The sequence below is a fragment of the Heliangelus exortis genome, chromosome 12 (assembly GCF_036169615.1).
Source record: "Heliangelus exortis chromosome 12, bHelExo1.hap1, whole genome shotgun sequence".
Taxonomy (NCBI): domain Eukaryota; kingdom Metazoa; phylum Chordata; class Aves; order Apodiformes; family Trochilidae; genus Heliangelus; species Heliangelus exortis.
The window spans coordinates 19,250,979-19,273,068 of NC_092433.1; the positions used below are offsets into that span (position 1 = coordinate 19,250,979).

Consider the following 22,090-nt stretch of genomic DNA (forward strand, 5'->3'; position numbering starts at 1 on the left):
CTTTGGCCTTATTGGTGGGTTCCTTTGTTTTGGGGAGAGGGGGAAAGAAAAAGAAAAAAAAAAGCAGGTGACCTGGTTGCTTGTTCATTCAGTGGTGAGTGCTAACGTATGCAGAGAAGGTGGCACAACCAAAAGGCTTTTCAAGGAAGCCATCTGTCTGCACACACTGCTTCCATGGCTTTACCTTTCAGATCTTATTTGCTTTTGGTTGCCACTCAGCTGAGGGTGGAGGATGTTTGGGTTTTTTTCTCTGGTGCTTGTAAGGATGTTGCACGCTCAGATGGGTTATGATGATGATGTATTCTACGCATGTTCCTTTTGAGAAATTCGGAAGCATTTTCCGTGTTGATTTCCCTCAAGAGTTATTACACCCCACACAGATTGGCAGCCCCGTGCCACCGTGCCAGGATTTATGAGGTGACCTTGGAGACACAGGCACTCCCAAATTGAAAACACTTGGAGCTAAACTTGAAATATATTTATTTTGGATTACCGAGCAGTCTCTACTATTGTATAAATCAGAATGAGATTACACAAATAATACACAGCATTTATATAACATTTCATACCATGAGGGGATTCTTTCACACACGGCTCAAGTACAACATTCCTGCCTTCTCCAGACACCATTTCACAACTTGGTCCAATCTGAAACCTTTGCTAGGATTCAGGAAAGGCAGCATTGGCCCCTCCTGACCTCTTCAGAGCAGTTCAGATGTTTGGGGACATCCTCCAAGCTTCTCTCAGATGCTGTGGGTTTTGGTACCCAGCAGCTGCTCGGGATTGGGCCACCTGAATATGCTCAGGTATCTCCAACAGCTTCCCTGCTGGGTGCAGTGCTGCCCCAGCCCCTGGGACCAGCACAGCTGAGCCCTGCTTGGGGACAGCCACCCTCCAGAGCAGCTCCAGGTGCTTCCCAAGCACCTTCTGGAGCCGGGAGCTAATAAAGAGGGGCTGATGGATGGCAATGAAAGCTGGCAGTGGAGGCATGTCGAGTGAGAGAGAACCTGTGAGCAGCAATAAAGGCGAATCCAACCTGCACTAATGTTAATTGTCATTCAGTTTATATCGATGCACAGTTTATTAAACCATAAAGCAAGGCAGCAAGCACCGAGAGCAACTCTAGAGATAATTAAACATAATAAGGGTTTCACTTAATCCCACAAAACCCAGGGGAGGCACAGTTAAGACTGAATACCCTCTCTTTAGCATTCAGAAAGGCTTTTTTTTTTTTTTTTTTCTTCCATGGCCATTTAAGAGCCCTTCCCGGCATGAGATTCCAGGATGGGAAGAAAGGTAGGTTTCTTTTCCCTTTTCTTTGTGCCTTTAAACCACTCTGCTCACTCAACCTCAGCTCGGACTTCCCAAGCAGCCGGTGGCTCCTCATTTGCATTGCGGCAGCGAGTGGCGGGCTCCCAAGTGGGGAGCGATGGTGAGGATGGATGGTGGGCCCCATGGGCAGCTCTCTGCTCAAGCCCCTCATTTTTATTACTTTTTTAGACGAAGAGGGTCAGCAAAAAGGGCTGGAAGGAGAGGGTGGGCCGGTGGTGCCAAAGGGGCCGAGGCAGAGCCTGGCAGAGCAGCGGTGGGAGGAGGGAGAACGCTGGGGAAGAGTGAGAACAATTATGGCAAAGATGAGATTAATGCCGGAGAGCAACACGGGGGGGGATGTAATTTGGGACTTTCGGGTCTCCCGCCAGTAGGTCGAGGAGGGGAAAAAAACGGGGAGCGGGAAATAACCCCCGCGCTGCGGCTCCGCGGGTGCGGACGGGTCCTGTGTCCGTCGGGGTTAAAAGAGAAGAGAAAAAAAAGGCTCCGGGTGTGTCTGGGGGGTAAGAACCCCCCGAGCCGGGGGCTGAGCCGCTGCAGCCACCCCTGCGGAGCCGTGTCCCGGGGTTCTGCTGCTCGCTGCTACTGCGCGCAGGAACCGCGCCCGCGCTGCCGGGCAGGAGAAGGGTTAAGCGCGCCCGCGCTGCCGCGGCTCCTCCGCCCGCCCCCCGCGCACGGCGCAGGTTTGGGAGGTGGGGTTTGCGCGGAGCCCGCCCGGCTCCCCCGGCCGCCGCCGCTCAATGCTGCGGCCGCGGGCAGCTGCGGGAGCTGCGCGCTTCGGGACTGCGGCCGCGCAAGGTGGGCAGGAGGCGCCCGCACCCGCGGAACACAGCATGTTTCCCCGCCCCGCACAGGTAAGCGCGGGAGGCGTCTTCGCACCGGGTGTAGGGAAGCGGATTTTGGAAAGAAGAGGAGGAAAAAAAAAATTAAAATATTAAATTCTAAATGGGAAGAAATAAAGGCAAAGGACTGCGGCGAGCGGGAAGGAGCGCCCGGAGGGGTGCGGAGCCAAAAGGGGATGCGGAGCGGGATGCGGAGCGCAGCGCGGGCGCGGTGTCTGCGCGGTGGGCAGAGCCGGGGAGCGCGGGGCCGGGGCTGTGCGGGCGGAGGGGGCTGCTCCCTGCCAGGCAATGCATGCATAACTTTTTGGTGGATGCAGGCGGGGCTCCTCGCTCGAGTTTCAGCTTTTGCTCCCTTCCCCAGGCTGCCGGGGCTCCCGTGTCGCCAGCACCATAATGCAGCATCTTGTTTTATTTATCCCAGACAGGGATGACTTGCTCTCTAAACTACAAATTAAGCGATGCCGCTTGCATAACAAGTGGCAATAGTTTGTATCTTACATACTAATTATCCGGTACCTTATAGACTGAGCAAAAGCGCTTTTTTTTTTTTTTTTTTTTTTTTTTTTTTTTTTTTTTTTGGCAAGGAGGGGTCAAAAAACCAGTCTGATGTCTTGCAGCAATGCAATGTTTTCCCTCGCTGGCTTAATGTTGGCAAAGGATTAAGAGGCAGCATGTTGATGAGGCACCCTGAGGTGCCGGGAAAGAAGGGGAACATTTGGCTGTGGGGAGAAGTCAGGTCCTGTGTATTTATCCTGCACATCCCCCTGTTTACAGGGTTCGGTTCAGGACCTGCATCCTAGCAGATGAAGCATTTAGAGGAGAGCAGACACTGGTGTGAGCCTCTATCCAAGCCCTGAAGATCCTCTCTTCAGAGCATCCCCGCGCTCCGTCCCGGGGATGGGGGGGCACAGGCGGGGATGCAGCCGGGGGTTCGGGGACGCAGCCAGGGGTTCGGGGATGTACCCGGGGGTTCGGGAATGCCCCGGCCCATCCCAGCAGCAGGGAGGTGCCGGAGCCATCGCCGGGTTCCTCTTGCTCCCTGCCAGCAGCTCCGTCCCTGGGTGCGATGCTCCAGCCGGGGCTCCCCACGCCGCTGCCAGGCGGGGGTGAGGAGGGTGATGGATTCAGCCTGCCGGATCCTCCTGAAGGGTTTTGGTTGTTTTTTTTTTTGCTGTTTTCCTGGCCAGGACACTTTATTTTCTTTTCTGGACCTGAGGAGCTTGTATTTTTTTTATTTTTTTTTAACATTTGTAATTCCCTGAAAAACTGCTTAAATGGTTCTTGAATAATCTTTCAAAGTCACCTCCCCTCTTTAATCTAATACCAAGAGGAGTTCTTTTACACGGCTAATCCCTCTTTTTCCTGCTGTACAGCCTCATTTAGGAGTGTGCACACTGCTAATTTCCCCCAAGCAGCCGGCTTTAGACAATGGCTTCTGCTGCCGTGCAGCAACCTCTCCCTCCCGGGCTGAACTCCGGGCAGACCTAAATACATCTGACAAGGTTTTGCCGGGTTTCAGGAGGTGTTACAGCACATCCCATCAAGTGAACTAACCCATCACCACATCCCAAACCTTGTTTTGTTTGTTTGCTTGTTTGTTAAGTGTGTGCGTGTAAATAACACCCGTGGGGAGGCTCCCAGGGTCTCCCACCCCATGTGTTGGCTTGGCTGGAGGCAGCTCTTGGTGGTGTTGGACGGGGTGTGCCTGGAGGTAGTTAGGACTTGAATGATCCTGGCAGGACTCCGGCAGACTTGGAAATTTTCCCGTCCTTATCTTCTGCAGTGGAGTTGAGCTCTTTGCTTCGCCCATCTAGCGCTGGCAGCAGCCTCAGCCTGTGCTGTCTGACGTGGTGACAAAATGTGTGGTTTTCAACGGGAGTGACAAGCAGAAGAAAAGCTTACCTGTGCAAGGAGCCTCGCTGCTCCCTGAGCCTGTAAACACGATGAAATGATAGTGCCTTCAAACCAAACTTCACATGCATTCAGAGGCATGTCTGGAGCTCTGCAGTCCCTTGCCTGAGGTCACTGGGGGTGTCCCATAAGGCACAAGTGTGTCTTCAGGGTGTCCTCTGGGCCACCAGGGCAACCTCCAGCCCTGGTTTGGGACAAGCTCTGGTCTCTGGGACCACAGTCATGCTTCCCTGAGGTGCTCTCAGCTTTATTTCCAGTGTTAGTCTCTCTTCTTGCCCGGGGGGTGCTTTTTAACCATCAGCTAAGGAGTGTTGATTCTACAGGGAAAAAACAGCAGCACTGCAGGGAGCTGGTGTGGGAGCCCACCTGGGTTCCCAAACTTGCACCTCCTCATGCATGAAAATGTTTCTTGTTCTTTATTTGGATTAACATTTCTTTGATTTACAATCCATTCTTATTTTACCCTGTCTTGGACAGCTAATTTCTACAATTTCAACCACTAATGCAAAACTTCAGAATAATTCAGTAGGTATCCTGGGACAACAACGTGTTCCCCTTGCTTTAGAGAGCTGCCTTCCTCTGATAGTTCTGTGTAGTTAACTTGATTGAAACAAAAAACCCAAAACAAGCAGTAAAAGCGGAGGTAAAACCGCGGCAGAGCTGAAGGAGGGTTGTTAACCACAGATGGCTAGATCATTGCCTTTTTATTTCTCTCCTGGTCTTTCTGAATGTTCCTGTGAAGCAGGCTGAGGTCCGGGCTGTCTCCATCAGGGCACAGCTCCTGGGCTGCAGGGAGAAGATGCTGTTGCTTAAAAATACTCTGCTGCCTTTGAAACTTCATAAATCACCACAGGGCTATTTTTAGACCAGAGCAAGTCTGGGGTTTCTTCCCACACCTCCCATCTGTGGCCTGAAACGACCCACTAATGTCCCTCTAAAAGCTGTTTGCAGGCTCCTTTTCATTTTGCCGGTGACCTGTTGTTCTGCCCCGGTGTTCTGCAGAGGATGGAGCTGGGTTTGAAGAGGGTTTGGTGCAACAGTTGGGAATTTTCCTTTCACATGCAGACCCTGGAAGGCTGCTGCTTGGTGCCTGAGTGATGTGCAGCCCTCGACAAGGAGGTAATCACCCTCCCAGAGAAGTACCGTGAATCACACCAAATCCACAGATGTCAGCTCCCAAACTCTCATCTAGGCCTGCTGCCAAGATTCAAACTTCCACACATCTTTCCTGTTATCTGCTACAGTGGTTCCTCAAATACCAATATGAATATCATGACAGCAGTCATTCATTCTTTTTTTTTCCCCCTTTTATATTATTAGCAAAGCAAATATATAATGATGACATCTAACCCAGGCCCCTTTTCATCTGAGGGCACAGCTGCTCCCTGGCCCTTACCATTATCCACCAGGAATGGTGATGTTAAACCAATATTTTGTCTCAAACCTGCTCCTAATCTTAGCACAAATGAAGCTCACACTTCATTGTGAACCACGACAACAGTGTTTTCTACTCTAAACAGGGGGTTCCAGTACTATGTCTGTTGTACTTAGGAAATAACTTCATTCTTTGCTTTTCCCTAGATACAAGCACCCACTTTTTATCTTAACCTGCAGGACAAAAAGTCTGTTTCAACAGGACAATCAAGAAAAAGCAAGTTATGTTGGGGTTTTTTTAATTGCTGGGTTAAATCACTGAAAGTTAAACCCTCAGGACCAAGAGGGTCAAAGGATTTTGGGAACATGGTGACGTGGGCATGTGCAGGATTCAAATTTAGGCAGCATAAAGGAACAGATTTTGTCTCTGCAATGTCAACTGAGATTTTTTTGCTCAGCTGCAGAATTGCAGCATAGATGTAGCAGCCTGTGGACTTCAGTAAGGTAAGTGTGAGACAGTACAATTTTCCACATGGGTCCCTGCACCTCCTGCAGACTTTCTCAAGAGTAGTTTAATTTCTGACCTGGTCATCACTTGCATTTCCTGGGGTTTCCTGAGTTAATCTGCTTCTGCTGAGACTCCAGAGTTTCCAACATCTGTTGGCACTTGGTGGCCATCCAGGACACGGGCCAGTCCTGAGCTGCTTCTGACTCCACATTGATTCACTCTCTGATAAGTTCTGTCAGTAAAAGATCTCTGTCAGCCTCAGATTATTTATTTATTTATTTATTATTTATTATTTGTATGTATTAGGTAATGAAGTGGTATTTAAATCCATCTACATCTGGTCTAGCAGGTCCTTTTATTCATTTAGAAGACTAGGAAAGGGAATAAATGGCATCCTTGGTGTTGGTAATAAAAACCCCTCTGTTTTCTCTTTTCCTGCAGGTTTCCTTCCTTGGTCTCACACCTGAGCCAAATCCTTCTGTTAACTTTTTGCTGGCTTTAAGCCAATAATTTTTTATAGGAAAGGTTTATTAGCCAGGAACATGTGCTGGGGAGTCAATAGCAATGTAAACACTCCTGCAAGCTGCTACAGAGCTGAGCTGTGGCCAGGGGGACCTTAGCCCATCATGGCAACCTTGGCTTCTGACACCACCAAGGGTGTGAAGTGTTTGCTGGGATCTTCTCCCCTTGGGCCTTTAAGTGGGCCTCCCAGATTTTATCTACTGTACATGTGAGGAACCTGTAGCTGGTGGGCTGCTGGTGCTTAGATGAATTCCATGTGATTTTCCATGATGTTGGATAACACTGCACTTGGTTGTAGTGGTGTGACCCACCAGAGAAGTGTGAAAGGAGCAGTGGTGCCCCTTCATACAACAGAGTAGCTTCCATCAAATAAGATTTTTTTTTTTTTTACTGCCACCATGCTCTTGTGAAACAGAGGCAAAAGCTCTGGATGCTCTTGTCACGAGGGAATGGATGGATCTCCTGGGTCTTTATCTCCCACTCTTTGGGTGGGGGGGAAAAAACAACAAAAAAACAAAAAAGGAAAGCTGCTGAAGAGCACTCGGCTCTGAGCTTTTGTAAGAATTACTTAGCATAAGAGCAGAACGTTTGCCTAAGAGGGTTTTAGTCCAAGAATGACTTTTCATATTTAATTGATCTGTATTGTTCAATTAGGGAGATGTATGATGCCCTCTGTTGTGCACGTATAGCTGCAAGTAGAAATGAGTGAGACCTGGAGCCCAGCAGAAGAGTTAATTTCAAACAGAATCAGCTATTAGCAATGTGCAAAACAAGAGATGGCAATCCCAGCCTTGATATGCATGAGTAAATAGGAATTGTGTAAATACAGCAGGTTGTTAGCTTCTACATGCAAATTGTTTTGAATTATAATATTTGTTCTTATTCTGGCCAGAGTTCAGTAACCTTTTTGTTCTAAATCATATTTACAAACATTTCCAACTCCTGAATAAATGTTCAAACCTCTTTCAGTGTGGGATGCGTCTCTGGAAACAACTTGTTTGGGCTTCAGAGCCCAAATTTCCTCCACATAGAGGTGTGCTGCTGAGCAGGGAGCCCAGCAGAGCATGACATGGCCAGACACGGGTGACAGATCCCACGGGGTGGCAGCACTCAGCCCATAGCACTGCATGGCTCAGCTGCAGCTTCAGCTCCGACACATCCCACCCCACAGCTCTCCTTCCCTCCCTGGCACTTCGGGAGCATCCCTCTTTCTGCAGCTCTGGAAAGAGCCAGTGCAGTTTGCAGGCTGTTAGGTGGCTATTGAATTTCATGCCTGTAACCCTAATCAGGTTTTTTTTTTTTCCTCTGGTGTGTTTTTCTCAGGATTCCTAAGTTCGGGGAATCTCTAGAAAAAGATAATTTTTCTCCTGGTGAAATGTTTCCCTCATCAGAGTTGTGATTTTCTGTTGAACCCCAAGGCCATTCTAGGCTTCAGTTTCCCCCTTGTTTTTCCCCACCACTTTATACTCACTGCTGTTCACCCTGCCTGGTCCCTCTCTGCCACCCATGCAGGGGGTAGCATTGAGATGATCTTTAAGGTCCCTTCCAGCCAGAGCCACTCAATGATTCAGTGGTTCCCCTGTGCTGCAGCAGCTCCTCTGACATTTGGGCTGACAGGTGAGGGGGGGTTGAGGCTTGCTCAGCATCTCCCTCCCTCTGCTCCTCCCCAGCAACTATAGTTTCAACACAAGATGATCAGGACAAGTCCTGTGTTGGGTCCAACTTAGGGTTAGAAAGTACTGATTAGTTGTGAAGGAACATTTTAAACTCTGCAGCCATCAGTCCTGCGAGGGCTGGGGTGGCTGTGCTCAGTTGTCCTTTTAGGAAGGCTTTTTGGGGGGGTTCCTATGGCTGTGGAGCTCAGGGTTGGTCCAGTCCAAAGCATTCTGGTGACAGGAGCTCTGCCAGCTGAGTGCTGGGTGTGCAGCAGGCAGGAGTCTCTGTAGGCAGGGAGAAGGTTTTCCTTCCCTCCGTGGTGGCTGCTGCCCTGCCACAGCTGTATTTTAATTTTCTGTATTTTCGTGTTGTTATCCAGCACTTCCTACCACGAATATGAAATGAACATATCTCAGGTTGTTTTAGCAGGGAGGCAGAGATGGGGAAAGCAGATCCAGAGCAATGCTAATTGTGAGGTTGGGTCCTTCCTCCAGAGCACTAATAACATCCTGGTCAAAGTCCAGAAATTACTGGGGGGAATTTCGTGTTTGGGTCTCCTCTGATTGCAGATGTAGGGGAAAAAAAACATGACTCAAATGTATGACTATAAATATACATATATATAATATATAAATGATAGCAATTATAAATATAAATATCTCTTCATCCTCCGAGGGTGAAGATAAAGTAATTCTCTTCACCCTCAGAGGGTGAAAAGAGTGAAGGATTTGATTGAGAAGGTTTCCTTCACCCTCTGAGGGTGAAGAGCCCAGAACATGGATTGACTCAGTATTTTCTCTAGTCAAGTGGAAATAAAGGAAGCCTGGGATGAGGAAGCTGGAAAGGTCAAACTAATTTTTACTTGTGTGATAATGGGTAATACCTCCACTGTTTATGAAGCCTGCAAAATTCCTGTGTTAACTGCTGGGATAGGTCTGGTGGTGATTTTGAGAAATGAAAAACGAAGCAGCAATTGTTCCACCCTCTTCACACCTCAGTCTGCTTTGCTTTGGGACTCCTTGGCAAAGTTAGGGGCTCTTCCCAAATGAGTGAGAATCATCACTCTGTTCTCGTGGCTTCAGCCAGCTGAAGGAGACAGATCTTTTTTAAACAAAAAAAAAAGATGAATAGTGCTGTTGGTAAGAGTGAAGACCAAAAACCTGTGTCTTGCTGCTCAGAGCGTGCTGACTGTGTTCCCATTTCTTTATTTTGTGGCAGCCTTTTCTGGTTATTTACTGGGGTAAGTGGAAATGTTATATGCATGGACAGCTCCTGATATTAAAATAGGAGAAAGTGGTGAGCTCCTAAGGCCCCAAACTGCCTTCTGCTGCCTGGGCTAGGCAGGCAGATTTGCAGCTTCTGTCAGTAGCCACTGGAAGTGGTGTGAATTTTCCTGGGATTCTGGTTTCCTGGGAGCAAGCAAACTGCATAATTTTCCATGAAACAATCGGGGACTGTATCAGGAGTCCCTCCTGCCTCGTGTAGAGCAAGAAGTGTGGGCTCCAGAGGAATTCATTTGCTAGGCTTATTGCTGAGACATTTAATATCTGGAATGATTTAGTATATCAAATGCCAGAGTTTTGGGCTGAATGTGGCTGCATTCGTCACTGTTTCAGAACCTTGACAGTGAACAAAAGGTGCTGTAGGGAACTATAACTCATGCAGCAAATTAATGGGTTCCCATCTTGGCTTGCTCAGCTAAATGGAAGCTGGGAATGGTGTGGTCTCACCAGCCAAGGGCTTTCTGCAGCAAGCATGTGGGTCAGGACTTTGCATGTCCTTCATCCCTGGAGCAGATGTGGAAAAGCTGAGCCCTCCTGGCACTGGCACTGCTGGTCTTCACTCTTCAAGGTACTTCCCCATGGAGGACTTGGGAGGGGGGAGAAAAAAAAACCCAAATGACTTGCTGGCTGTTATGGGAGCATCGCGCAATTGTTTGGGGAGAAATTTATTTGTAGTGAGTCCATGGGAAAAAGAAGAGGATTTGATTGAGAAGGTTTCCAAGAGTCAAAATTGAATCATGTCACACCCTGACGTGAGCACAGCCTGCCTGGTAACACAGGCCAGGCAGCAAGTAAAAAGTGATAAAACAAGAACTGGCCTCAAGTTGCACCAGGGGAGGTTTAGCTTGGATATTAGGAATGATTCCTTCCCTAAAAGGGTTCTCAGGCTCTGTCCCAGGCTGCCCAGGGCAGTGGTGGAATCATCATTCCCAGAGGGATTTCCAAGCCCTGTAGATGTGGTGCTGGGGAACAGGGGTTAGTGGTGGCCTTGGCAGTGCTGGGCTGATGGTTGGACTTGATGATCTTTGAGGTCTTTTCCACCCAAAATGGTTCTGTAGCATCCCTGAAACCAGGTGTTTCTGTTGTGGTCCAGGAGGAAGGTCCTTCAAACCCTCTTTTAAAAGCATTTAACCTTGCACCAGAGTGGTCTCCAAATCCAAACCAGCCCCAGGACCAAACCTTCAGCTATTACCCTGATGTTTTTCTGATGTTTTTTTTTTCCCCTTCACTTTAACAACTCAGGAAGTCTGAGGTTTGTGCTTTAAGCACACACTTTTGTAGAGCATCTAATGCTTCCAGTCATTCCTGGTGTGTCTCGAGACAGCCAGGCTACCTCCAGCAGCCTCCTTGCCATCAGCACGCACTGCAGCTCAAAACCATTTTATTATTATCATTATTATTGTATTTTAGAACCATTACCTGAAATACGGAATCTCTGCCCCTAGAAAAGTGGATTATCCTTTCCTGGATAGCTAATTTTATTTCACTCAAGAAAATTTGATTCTTATTTCTGAAACATTGCCACTAAACAGCTTTCTAAGCAGAGTTCAGTGCAAGACCAAATTAGATTCGTTTGGGGAGAAGGGAAATATTGGTGTTGCAAGTGTCCAAAGGGGTTGAAATGAAAATAATCTTATAGAGCAAACTTAAATTGAGTTCAGATATCAGAGATAACACAGTGCTATACCTGGAAAATCCCATCTGTTGACTAAAATTCAGGGTCACGTTTTCAAATGGCACTTCTGGATCATCCACTTTCTATCTCTGGCAGCCCCACGTAGTACTGAGCCACAGAGCTTGCAGAATAGCTTGGGCTGCATCAATCTGCTCAATAAAAAAGAAGAAAAAAAACCCCAACAAATTAAAAAAAGAAGGAGGAGGAATGCTCTTCAAGGATTTATAAAATCCTTCACAAATTGCACCAGTCTGAAATGGCAGAGACTTGTCTGGCGTGGTGACTTTTAAATAAGGCTCTGAAAATTTAGGCCAGGCTATAGCTTTCTCCAGGAGAAAGAACCTTGGGAAGCTCAGCTGTTTGATGTAGGAGCAGTTAGCATCAAATTGGAGAATTTATCTGACCCTTATTAGTGTCATCTCTGAATGGGCTCAGAATTTCAGGTCTTTAATTATCCCTGTGGAAGTCTCCTGAGCTGGTTGTGTGTTTTATTGGAGATGAAGGACTGGGATGCACAGGCTGAGATGGTCAGAGATATTTGGGCACTTCAGCTCTGAGTAAGCTCTGCCCAAATTCTTTGCATTTTAGGGTACTGAGTAAGAAAAAATATTGTTTGTGGCAGAGGAAAAATATTAACACTGACTTCTTTTCTTATACCACATGGGCTGCATAATAATTCTGTCTTTTGCTTGAAAAGGCTTTAATTATTTTTTATTTAATTATTTTTAATTATTTTTGCACATGTGTTTTTGCTTTGGATCTGCCCTCCCCTGCTGCATGGGTCTTGGGGGCTCTGAATTCTTCCTTCCAAGCTGCCAATACCTGGGACTGAGAATCTCTTTCAAAAAATGTAATCAAGTATGATTTAGCTGTCTAAAACATTATGAGTAGACCTAAGCATTTGCATAGAAATACTTGACAATATCTCTGCTAACATAATGTCATCCATTAGTATTGTGTAAAATATAAAGTATCATGCAATATTTAAATCCAGCTGCAGTGAATCCTCTATAACCATGCTGACAGGCTCTAAATTTAGTAACTAATTAAATTCCATGGAACAGAGGAATGCATTTCTCTATTGCAATCCACTTCTTGTAAGAACAAAGATCACGTGCACTACCTCCACCTCTCTTTTTATACAATGCAGTATATTTTGATCCATATGAACTCTGTACCTGTGCTTTCTGCATCTCTACAGCTGGATTTCAGCATCTCTACTGAAAAGGACTTGGGGACCATGGCTGCTTTGGGCTCAACGTGAGCTGGCACTGAGGCTCATAGAACCATAGAATTAATTGGCTGGGTTGGAAGGGACCTCAGAGCTCATCAAGTCCAACCCTTGATCCACTCCCGCTGCAGTTCCCAGCCCATGGCACTGAGTGCCACATCCAGGCTCTTTTGAAATATCTCCAGGGATGGAGAATCCACCCCTTCCCTGGGCAGCCCATTCCAATGGCTGAGCACCCTCTCTGCAAAGAATCCTTTCCTAATATCCAACCTAAACCTCCCCTGGCACAACTTGAGACCTCTTGTGCCCTCTTGTCTTGCTGAGAGTTGCCTGGGAAAAGAGCCCAACCCCCCCCTGGCTCCAACCTCCTTTCAGGGAGTTGGAGAGAGTGATGAGGTCTCCCCTGAGCCTCCTCTTCTCCAGCCTCAACACCCCCAGCTCCCTCAGCCCTTCCTCACAGGACTTGTGCTGGATCCCTTCCCAGCCTCCTTGCTCTTTTCTGGACCTGCTCCAGCACCTCAATCTCCTTCCTGAACTGGACACAGTACTTGAGCTGCCCTTGGGTCTGCCCCATGCCATGAAGATTTGGGGAACCATCACCCCTCCCTCCTCTCTCTTTAATCCAAGCCTGGACCCCACTTACTGGCTCTGACCCACCCTGAGCTGGTGCTGGTGGAGGGGGCTGTGGGGCTGGTAGGGACCATGCCCTGACCACCCAGGGCTGGATTTGTCTGCCCAGAGCATCCTCTGGCCACCACCAGAAGGATTCTTCTTCTTTTGGCTGAAAAAGGCAGTTTGTGCATTTGCTTTTCCAGTCATTTCACTGCCTGAGTCTCTGGCTTTAAAACTCTGAGAAAATTAAGCCTGCACCCAAGCCCTTACAGGATCAGGGCCAAACACTTTCAATAATTGATGGACTGCTTTATTTCTTTTGCCTCTCTATAGTAAGCTGAGTTTCACATGAACATGAGCTGACTTAGATGTTTAGCTGGGAAAAAAAAAATAAACCCTTTGAATTGCACTGATTTCCCTCAGGATTAACAGAGGACCAGAAAAAAAAATAAAACAAACAAAAACCCCACAACTTCTTTAGCTTCATCCTTTTTTCCCTCTCTAACCAAGCACTTTTTTTTTTTTTTTCTGTTCAGTCTTTTTGGATTCTCTCTTAGGGAAAAAAAAAAAAGCCCTCCTAAATAAAATATATAATATGAGAATGGAAGGGGAGGAAAGTTGTCATCAGTATCTGTGAACTCAAGTTGGCCAACTGTCCCCAAGGGTGTTTTGGTTTTGCTGAGTATGTGGCTGTGCAATTTTTCTGTGTGTTTATAAATGAATAATACAACCAGAAGATGCTTTTCCCATAACACCTGTCAGGGTGGGAGACAATGCAAAAAGGGAAAGAACCAAAAGTGACTGACCCAAATATTGTGGAAGGTGAGGAAAAAAAAAAAAAAAAAAAAAAAGGCAAATGGAGGCCAAAAAAAGGTAAATAGCAGAAGGAGGAGCTCTAATGAGTGCCTGTTGGTTAATTACTGAATGGTGCTGTGGGGTGGTGGGTGAGTTGGCAGGGAAGATGCCATTGGTACAGGATATCCAGGAAAGGAGAATTATTTGTAGAGAAATGAGCAGGAAATGTGTGTCTGTTTGGGATGGCTCCTCAAATTCCACTTGTGCAAATGGCTAAATCCATCATCTGGGGATAGGAGGGTGGCAGGAATACAGGAATAAAAGAGTTCAGCTGGGCTTCAGGGGGTGGGAGCTGCATTGGGAAAAAAAGGTGTGTAGTGGTCCAGAGAAGTGGTTATTAGGGGAAACTTTTTCTTTGAGCAACTTCTGTCTGTGATGGAAAATGTCAATGAAGTAGGACACTCCTGAGAATTAATTTATAAGACTGCTTATTTTTACTAATGATTAAATTAAGTTATTAAAACTGGACAGAGTGATTCATAGCAGAAAATATGCCTTGATCCAAAATGCTTGTGGCTTTTTTTCCTCTCTTTTTTTACTCTTTGGATAACATTGCTCTTATTATTCTCTGAATACTTACTATTCTCTATTCTATTCTACTATTATACTCATTACTGTTGCCTGTTGGGTCATGTTATGTGTTGGAAAACATGTAAAGGATAATCTGCTTATCCTTTTCTGAATCTGCACATGTTTAGAGGTCATAAAGCTGTCTTTGGGGTGACTTTGATGGCTTTGGGAAGGGAGTGGTGGCATGTTGGTGTAGACACATTTTATCCTAGGTCACAGTTAAGTTTCATAAGGTCTTAAATACCTTCCACGTGTTGGCAACATTGCTAACGAATAGAAAAACACCCTTTTTTTTTTTTTTTAAAGATCAATATTCATAGCTGAATATTAATTCTTGTTGTTGCCAACCCATTTGTTATCCTCTGCATGGAGAGAAGGAGATGCAGCCTTCTGCTGGGAAGCTTCCCTTGCCCATTCATCTTCATAGCCACTGTCACTCATCCCCTTCATTTCTGAACCTTATCATTTTATATTCCAGATATTGGGTTTGATCCATCCATCAGCTGTCAGGTACTTGTCAGAGACCTTGGACACTTCGAGATGGATTTTCTGGGCAGGTCCTGCCAGAAGAGAAAGATGTGCAGAGAGTGCTGGGCAAAGCACAGACTTTGCCCCATTTCTGCTGTGTTTGATCTTCTCATTAGCCTTTTCTCTCATTAGCCTTTTCACCACTTTCGCCCAGATCAGAACTTGAGGATTTGTAAGGGATCTGTCAGGGGTTTGTGGTTTGTTTCTGTGGAGACCCAAACACACTCCTGCTTCAAACTGCTCTGGCAGAACACGTGAGGGAAAATTCTGCCCTCCACCCCACAAGGAAAACGAGGGTAAAACTTTCCCTGTTGTGTTTCTTCAGTGGAAAGTGATAATGCTGAAAGGTTTCCATGGTGAACGTAGAAAAGTCAAATTTGAAACCTGGGTTTTTTTTGTTGTTATTGTTGTGTATTTGCTGCTATTGTTTTTAATGGTCACTGCTCAGCATGTTCAGCACTCATTACTCACCCCTTCAATCTTGTGAATACATTTACATATTTAAGTCAACATTAGAAAGGAGAAATCCATGATTTGCCCCAGGCTGCTTATGATTTTTTTATTTTGGTGCTGAAGTGCTCAGGATTTTCTTCCCATGGGATCTGCCAGAGGGGTCTCTTCCAGCATACAGCTTCACTTATTTTATAACTTTGTGTATTGATTCCTTATATCACCTGCTTCTGACTCAATTTAGATTTCATTTTAGCTCCTTCTTTTATTGTAAAACTACAAAATGAAAAACCTGGTAACAGTTTCCTACTTCATTAATTTTTTTTTCCCTTGTTGGAGCATAAGGTGGTACACTCCTCATCCCTTTACCAAGCACGTTTTCTCTAGCTTTCTCTTTTTAAAATCTTGATCAGAAAGCCAGGAAGCAGGAAGCTTTTCACAGATGACTCAGAGCCATACCCCGGTCGCAGCATCACCTTCTGCATCCTTTCCTCAGGAAGGGGCCGGGGCATGACACCTGTCCCACAGCCGTGACACGGGGACACTTGCGCACGGTCATTGCTGTGTCAGTTGTAGGAAGGTGCAGCCTGAGGACCCTTTCTGACGGTGCCACTCGAGGCTGCAATCCCACCCGGGTTCCCTCTCCCGCAATTCCCCAGCTCCCTGCGCCTGCCCCGCACCGCCGAACAAACCCAGAAGCGACCGGCTCAGCCAAGCAGGAGCGGGGGGGGCCTGGCCAGGCAGGCGCGGGGCATTTGAACGGCCCTGAGGAGGGAGGGGAGCGGGAAAAGAGCGGGAAAAGGGCGTGCGCGGAGGGCAAACAAATGGAGGTGTGCGGGGAGTGTGAGGGGAGGGTAAACAGGGAGGTGTGAGGGGAGTGGGTGGGGCGGGCAAACAGGTGTGAGGGGAGGGCAAATGGAGGTGTGAGGGTAGTGGGTGCTGTGGGCAAACAAACAGGGAGGTGTGAGGAGAATGGGTGGGGTGGGCAAACAGGGAGGTGTGAAGGGAGTGTGAGGGCAGGGCAAACAAAGGAAATGTGAGGGGAGTGCAAATAAACAGGGAGGTGTGAGGCGAGTGCAAATGGAAGTGTTAGGAGTGTGCACAGAGCAGTGCAAACAAGGATGTGTCAGGGAAGTGTGCACAGGGCAGTGTAAACGGAGGTGTCAGGAGTGTGCACGGGGCAGTGTAAACAGGGAGGTGCCAGGGCAGTGTGCACGGGGCAGTTTGCACGGGTAGGGCCAGCAGCAGGGAGCTGAGGAGCTGCAATTTAATCAAGGAGCACTGGTTGCTACTTGGAGGAAGAAGACTGCTCCCAGCACCCACCACAATGGGTGTGAATACTCAGAGTGCCTCCACAGAAGGACGTGGCTCTCCAGGCCACAGACTGTTGGGAATGCCCCAGCCTTTCCATGGCAATTGGGACAGCAGTGACCATGGCTGTGTTGGATGTTGGATGTGGTGCTCTGCTCTGCTGGGTGGCAGTGCTGCAGGAGGAGAGCAGATGGAGGGGTGCCAGGGAGATGGAGTCAGGTGAGGGTTTGATGAGCGTGCTCACCACTAAAATGACTCAGGAGGCAGATCTTACTAGTGAACCACAGGAGTCCTTACCATCTCAGTATCCCGTTATCCCAGGAAGCTCTTCAGTCATCCCAAGATAACTCCCAGGAGCAGGGACAATGGGAACCCCAGCCCAACACCACAGAGGGGACAGGAGCGTTACCTCAGGAGCTTCAGCGCCCTCAGAGCCCCTGCATTACAGGAATGGGCCCTCGGGGGGGAAATGGAGAGTGCTGAGCATACCCCACGGAGCCCAGAACTCCCATCAAGGACAACTTGCCCTAGACCAATGATTTTGACACAGTCCACAAAAGATAAAAAAAAGGTCATTGTTGTGGGTGACTCCCTCTCAAGGGGTGCACAGAGCCCAGTTTGCAGACTGGACCCACGTCATAGGGAAGTGTGCTGCCTCCTGGGGCCAGGATAAAGGACACGATGAGGAAACTCCCAGCCATGGTGAGGCCTTCTTATTCCTCCCTGCTTTGGGTCTTCCAGGTGGGTAGCAATGAATTGGTATCAAAACCACAAAAGCAATCATGAGAGATTTCAGGGCCCTGGGACAAGAAGTTAAGTGGTCAGGCAGGCAAGTTGTGTTCTCCTTCATCCCTCTAATGACAGCAGTGGGTGAAGGAACTAGGAGGAAGATCCAGCAGGTTAATTCATGGCTTAGGGATGGTGCCAATAGCTTTGGGTTCCTTGATCGTGGATCAATATACACATCAAGCCTGATGGCAAAAGATGGGGTACATCTATCTTGGCATGGGAAAAGGATCTTCTCTCGGGAGTTAGCAGCCCTCATTAAAAGGGCTTACAACATATCTGTAGAACCACCATCATCTGTGTGCCCAGGTGGTCTTGTTAGGGGCTGTCCCTTTCAATGACTGTCACTGCTTTTAGAGCATTACCTAGTTAAATCTTGCTTGTTTAATACACATTTCTGTGGGATTTGACAAATGGGTTTCCTCAGTTTAATGGTGAGGAGAAGCTAAATGAGTTAGTAAATGTCCCCTGCTCTTCCTAGCTAACTAGTTGCCCTTGGGACAGTATCAATAGGTGGCATTTATATGATATTATGAATGTGTTAATTATGTGTAGACAAAGTAATGAGTAAGCAAAGGTCAAGGAGAAATGCATTTTCCCCAGAAATATGCATCAAAGAGCTTCTAATATTTAGGTCATTACCATTATTAAATATTCAGTGTAATTTAAATTATGTGCTGGGTTGTTTGTTTTTTTTTTTTCCTTGCTTATATTTTTAGTCCAGGAGTTACTGAGCAACTTCAAGGGCTGCACAAATGTTTTGTAACAAAATGCAGCAAAACTTGAGCTGTAGCTGGGCTGCATTTTCTACGTAGATGGGCTACATGCCAGGTGGAATTTGGGATTGATTTCTTGTTTGAGATGTAACTTGGGCTGTTTCTTTTTCTGCACTTGAAGTGAAGGGGATAAAAATGTGGCCACGCTGGCTATTAAACTGCTGAACCTTGAAACTCAATGCAAATCAACCCAAAATGCTCTGGAGACTGTAAATACCCAATTTGGCCCTAGTTCATTAGCAATGCACTTTTAGAAGTGATGCTGTTAGCATGCTGGAGAGTTTTCACTCTTTGCTTTTTTCCTAGCAAGCCAGAAGTAAAAATTTATCTTTGGCAGGGACCCTGCCAAAATCCAGAGGTTTTGTGACATGAGGAAAACCTTAGCTGATCAATAGGGCCATTAATTAGAAGGACAGGTTCAGTCATGATTTTTACTTCTAAACTTTTACACGTTGGCATCTGGCAAACTGGTTAAGAGGTCAATAAGGATCTAAAAGTTCCTTTACTCCTCAGTTGCTCACTGAGAAACAGCAATTAAGCCCTCAGTGCCTCCCAGGACTTCCTCTTGAGGGTGTCTGGAAGCATCTGGCTCCCAAAGAAGATGCTGTTCATACATGAAATATTCATGGGATGACATCCAAACACGTTGTGTATTATGTCAGTATGGGAGGCTGAAATTAGATTCCCATTTTATTTGGCTTATAAATGCCTGTCAGAGTTGCTAAATCAAGTTTGTCTTTGCTGTCTGGAAATGGTGTCAGGTTGAATTTCCTTCTGCTGGGTAGCGTGTTGGGCAAAGACATGTTCCTTCTATATTCAAGATGAAGTGCTTGTACCTTTTAAATAAAGGTGAAAAAGCCCAATGATTAAGATTATTTAAAAAAAAAACAAAACAAACATCACTTTCTGGGGTGGCAGGTTAGGGCTCTTTTAAAGTGACACAGAAGGTACCAAATGCTGGTCAGTTGTAATTTTTTGCTTCCTGCCTTGTGCAGGCACCCTCAGTGCTGCTCCCAGGCAGGGGCCTCTTAGGAGCCACTTCCAGTACATATTTTACTAAAACCAGTATTTAAATTTAACCTTCCTCCCTTTCTGCACTACTGCTCCTCTTAGTGTACCACTGAAGGTCTGTCATACAAAAGTGCCTCTGTCTTAAGGTTTTCCTTTGATTTCCCTTGGTCTTTTAACAGAATTCTTTTTAATTATTGCTGGTAGATTGTCTAAGTAATGGGTGTAGAGTTTGGTGCTGTTTCTATTCCTAAAACAGAATGATAATTCACAATCCAGAATAATACAATAGAAATTAATTTCATTGAATGTAGTAAAACAAAATGGAGTATAAATCTTTTTGGATTACTCTCAGCTTGTGGGCTCTCCAGCAGGTCTAGAGTGAGGTGTGGAGACCAGGAGATGCCCAGCCCCAGGGGGGACTTGTTGGGTGCTGCCCCAGGTCCTGCACCCCCTGAATCTAACTCTGCTCTCCTAATCTGTCTCCTGATACCTTTTCAAGATCCCTGAAGTGCCTGTGTGCCTCCTTGGCGTGCTCCCAGTTGTTTTCAAGGACCTGCTTTTAAGATAAAAATCAGCTCTGCAAAGAAATCTCCAGCCTCGACAAAGCCCCGGACTGTTCCTTTGAAAAAGTGAGGTTCTCATGATGAGCTTCTGCCCTTTTCCATTAGGAGAGACTTTCCAAAAAAGATTTTTGAATTATTTTTTTGATAGCTGGCAATCTCCTGAATTGTTTCTTAGACAGAAATTGTTCTTCAAGGTGTTTTGTTCCAGTAACAACTCCCACCAAGCTTGGTTTGTCACAATTTCCAGCTATAAGTTGAAAAGCCAGGATGTCTATAGGACTGGCCTGAGCTGTATTTCTTCCTCTGAAATAGTGGGCAGGCCACCTCATTTTTAATTTTTTTTTTTTTTCTGTGCTTTTGTATTGACTTTGTATTTTCTGTCTGTTCCTTTGGGGTCTAGTAGCCTTTGGGCATGAACAATGTGAGATCTGGTTTAATCCCATGATAAATAGTTAATTTTGGAGGTTTAGGTTGACAGCAAGCCACCTTGGAGTGTCAGGCTGCCAGACTTTGGTTTCCTTCTCTAATCAGATAAGGAACAGATATTTCCTGTAAATCCTCCCCTAGTGTTCAAGTCATACCATTAGAGCATTAAGTCAGATACATGACACCCAATTTCAGAGTAATTCCTGAAGAAAAGCACATTATATTTTTTTAATGGGCTTCCTAGGACTTATTTTGTTTCTTCCCGGTGAATATGAAATCCAGCAAGTTCATCTGAATTCTGACCTTGAAATACACAAAGGCTTTTCTTTTTTAGAGCAAGAATATGGTCTTGAAAATTATATCCTGTCCACGTGAGTGTCCTCTTCTCTTCCCTGAAAATCCCCGTAGAGTGGAAGAATAGAGTGTTCCTAAAACTCATCAGTGTATTTATTATGAACTCCTTGCATCTTCTAGAAATACTATTCATGGCAGCCTGACCAGCACCGACCTTTCCTTTCCGAATGGCTTTGTGTGCCTCGTGTGCTGCATACAATGCACTCACTTCTCTTCATCTCCTTTTCTTCTGATTGCCAAGTAACATCAGGCAGATGGCAGAAACTTCTCGTCATGGACCCCGTGGCTTGCTGTAACAGCCTTCCCCAAACACCTCGCTTGAATAAATACCCATTGAATAACTAGAGAATGCATTCATATTCTCTCTGTTTTGATTTATGTCCTACCTGCCTATCTCTGTATCTTCAAGAGTAATTGCCAGTTTTCACCTCCTACAGAGAAAGTATAATAGAGCTGAAGAATAAGTAAAATGGGCTCTGTTGCGCTCTCTCCCTTTTGTAAGGGAACCTTTATATTCCTACCCATCCACAGGCTCATAATTTGCAAACTGAAAATCATAACCTCATTCTGGACTTGCTGTAAAAAGCTCCTCATCTGCTTCGTGCTCCCTTTCCTCGTGACTCCTGCCAGCTGGAGACCTGCACAGATGGCCCCTTCTCCTCTCCAGAAGAAGTCAGGCCAGCTGGGCTGTAGGAAAGGTGTCCCAGAGGAATAGGAAGGTTGGAGCCAGTATGGTCCCTGTTACAAACATCCCATTCCCATGCCCCACGGATCAGGGAGCAGCCAGACTCCCATCAGACTCACATCACCCCACCAGTTCTGACTTGGTGTATTTAAGCAAAACTGTCCCATCAACTGATCTTCATCTCAAGCCCATGGAAGTTACAGCAGGGCTAAAATCCAGACTTGAAAATCCCTGACCACAGCGAGCCTACAAGCTGCTTCACCTAATCCCAAATCAGCAAAACAGACACAGAATGAACAACAAAACCTCTGCTCAACACAGGCACTAATACAGGAAGAAATAAACATCATTAAAGGGTCAATGTAGCTCAATTGGTCTCCTCACTGTATTATAGGAAAGTAATGAGAGACACCTTCATCCTCAAACAGCAGTCAATAGAAAATCAACAAATGGCTCCTGCAGCTGTCCTCATGCTCACAGGAGCCAGGGACAAGAGGAAACGCTCTGGAATAACACAAACACACAATCCCAACCTTTGAGAAAAGGACAAACACATTCCAGTAAAGAGCAAAACCACCCACTGCTGTGATTTGATGACTGGATGCTAGATTTGCCTTCTGCCTGTCGGTGCAGTAATGAAAAAAATCCCAGGATTTTGAAGGCATAAAATTGCAGACAATTTCTGCTTAGAGCTGTAGACGGCCACACGAGTGAAACTGAATGTAGTGGTGGATGGAGCTAAGGGGGAGAGGGAGTGGGAAAAACCAGGGGAAGATGAAGTTGTTGAGGTTTCTCTCTCCGAAGCTAATCAGAAGTACCCCATTGCCAGCAG

General features: G+C 46.4%; 1 protein-coding gene across 2 annotated transcripts in view; it reads left to right on the forward strand.

The window, feature by feature from the left end:
* The first annotated feature begins 2,015 nt into the window (after positions 1–2,015).
* Positions 2,016–22,090, forward strand: part of LOC139801712 (contactin-4) — a 257,518-nt gene continuing 237,443 nt past the window's right edge. Inside the window, exon 1 of one of the 2 annotated variants that reach the window (XM_071756351.1) lies at positions 2,016–2,183. The gene's annotated coding sequence lies outside the window, so the exon portion shown is untranslated. The remainder of the gene's footprint in view (positions 2,184–22,090) is intronic. The other variant, XM_071756350.1, reaches the window with a different exon arrangement.